At 42.8% G+C, this 2913-nt stretch overlaps 1 pseudogene; it reads right to left on the bottom strand.

Moving 5' to 3' along the window:
- Positions 1-810: 810 nt before the first annotated feature.
- On the bottom strand, positions 811-2692 carry LOC118169560 (annotated as a pseudogene).
- Positions 2693-2913: the final 221 nt, after the last annotated feature.

Here is a 2913-nt window from a genome sequence, read left to right as displayed (position 1 = left end):
CATGGGGAAACTTGACTTTAGGTGGTTCAGAGCTCCAGACACAAGGATGATATGGAGGCTAAATAGAAGACAACCATGTCTGAATGAGCCCATAAAATAAAAAGGCTGCAACTGCTTAACTTGTCTGAACTTGAGAGGAACACTGAGAACCTCAGGGAGATCCTCAGTCCTGGTCCTGGGCAAACCCAGGGATGAATCCAGGTCCGTCAAGCCAGGATCCTTGTGCGAGTGGAGCCAGCAGTGCTCCCAAAAGCCAGCTATGCCTCACCACCTCCTCTCTCCTGAGGATGAGACCATCCTGGATATTTGTGGCTTCACCTGCAGTCACTGGGAAAATGGCATGTGCCTGGGGAGGTGGGAAGGTGGGCTTCCAGCCCCGCTGTCCTCACCCTGCAGAGGTGCCACGGGGTTTCATGGGCACATTACAGCTTGTGACGTTCAGCTCTGGCTGAACAACGGCTCTCACCTCTCGGGCAAGTGTGGAGGATCTGCTCCACGAGGCACGGACACCACCTGCGGGCTGGTGACGATCTCCCCACCAGCCTTGCACAACGGGACGGAACAGGACGGGAAACCTACACCCAGCCGCCCTCAACATGCTCCTGCGATGGAAACCAACATACCACAGCGAAGCAGTGACAAATACAGAAAGGCTAAATAGTGCAGGACTCAACGTGGCAGTTTTTCTGTCCATTGATTTTCCTAGTTCAGTCACTCAGTCCTGGCTTCTGGGGGAAAACTCGGCAGCTGTTACAGACTTGTTGCTGGACATTCAATTTCACTGGGATATCTTTTTTTTTTTTTTTTTTCCTACAGTTCCTGCATGCAGGCGCTTGTTAACATGCATCTGGGACCCGAAGGGAGACTGGGCAGAAGCTCTAACAATTTTCCTTCCACAGATACCACGACACACACATGAATGTAGCAGATGAAATACCACATCAGACCGAAGGCACCAGAAGACAAGAAGATCAGCAACAGAAACACAGGTGGTACTATAATTAACTTTTTCTTTTTATTTACACCACAAGAATAACAAGTTGTCATAATGTGGTACAAAATACTGGACTCCTAATAAAGTTGAAATTGAAGTCGGTACTGTCAGAGAAAGACACCATTGGCCAGTAAAAAAAAAAAAAAAAAAAAAAAGAAAACAAAAGAGAAAAAAATGAAAACAAACAAAAAACAAAAACAAGAATGAGAAAAATATTCCAACTCCACCAAGTAAAACAAAGGACCATCAGAAAACTTAGCACAAAGAATGCTACCATCACGTAAAGTAGGGTCCATACAATAAGAGTGAAATTGTGTCTAAATTACAGCGTAAACCGGTAGCTGCTACCAATGGTGACGTCATACTGAGCATGTATAGGTATAAAGTAGAATATAATATAGTTACAACTTTTTGATACTACATATCTGTAATAAGCTCTCGGGTGAATAATGTTTCAACCCCTCCCCCCACTTTTATATATATATTATATATATAAGTTTGTCATCCTCATAAATTGGAAAATAGCGCCTCCACTATGGAGCACAGAAAAGTGTTAATTTATTTTCTTTCAATAGGATACTTTTTCATCAATATCAAAGACAAAGAGAAGATGAGCTGAGAACGAGCCCAACTTCATGACAATGAAGAAACATGTTTTCCTTTTGATGTAAAGTCTTGTTTTAAACCACAGTGTTGCACAGTACACGACTGTTTAAAGTGAAACCTAGCAATACATCATGTAAAAGTAATTTTAAAAAAGTTAACACAGCTGTGCTGAAGAGTTAACTCTTTAAAGTCCTCGTCATTCATCATCTTAGAATTAATGACTACATGTGTTGACAAAGGGTTGCATCCAACCTCCCCACCCAGCCAAGAAATTAAAATAAAATACCCAACCAAATTAAAAAAAAAAAAAATGACACAGGCAGTTAACTTCGTGTGTTCTGCGTAGTTTCCCTAAAAACACTGTTTCCACATAAATACAATAAACTCTATTATTGGTAAGTCACAAGTGCTAGATAAACGTCTTTTTTTTTTTTTTTCTTTTTTTTTCTTAAAATGAGAAATGTTTAAGTAGTCCTTTTTATTTACTCTTTTTTTCTTTTTAACAATAAAAAGCACAATTTCTTAAGTTCAGTAAGACGCAAAAAAATGTTCCCACTCTCCTTCCTTGGTGTGTATCTGTGTGGGTGCGTGCGTGGGTGCGTGCGTGTGTGACAAAAACGTCCCAACTTTAGTCTCCGCAAATGCCACGAGAGGAAAAAAAAAAAGGAAAAAAGGAAAAAAACACATTTTTTTTTTTCATTTTCAAAGCTGCCAAGTTTGGCGTGCAAAATCTGTATACAATATAAAGACATGCCAACCTTACAGACCATGCAACCTCAAGGTGTAGGAAACTTAAAAAAATATATTCATATATATTTATATATATATTTATATATATCAATGCCCATAAAAGACGTGGGCCCAAAAAGTTTACAAAAGGAAGAATGGAATGAATACATGACTGCGACTAATAAAAAAGGAATGTTCCGTATCGAAAGTAAAAAAAAAGAAAAAAGGAAAACCCAAAGGAAAACCAAACGGTCACTTGTGTACTGCAAACCGGGCCCGCTGCCCTGCGGCGCGGCCACGACCAGGCCGCGCTCCGCGCCTCCACGATGGAGGCCATGATGGCGGCCCTGCGGCCCGGCCTTGCTGGCGGGGCCGTGCCCAGCCGGCGCGTGGCAGCGGCACCTGAAACGAGGAAGCTAACGGCTCAAAAAGGTGAAAAGAGCCTCAAAAACTGAGGGCTCCTCTTGCCCTGTGCGGCCACCGGGAGCATCCGGGCCTGGGGTGCGGGCACAGCAAGGAAAGAAATCCCCGCAATCTGGACTCGGGAGGAGACGAGCTCTAAAGGTCTTGGGAAGTCTTCCTGT

Source organism: Oxyura jamaicensis, chromosome 7, assembly GCF_011077185.1.
Source record: "Oxyura jamaicensis isolate SHBP4307 breed ruddy duck chromosome 7, BPBGC_Ojam_1.0, whole genome shotgun sequence".
Classification (NCBI taxonomy): Eukaryota; Metazoa; Chordata; class Aves; order Anseriformes; family Anatidae; genus Oxyura; species Oxyura jamaicensis.
Note: the sequence above shows the minus strand (reverse complement) of the source record. Positions and strands in the feature narration are given on the sequence as shown.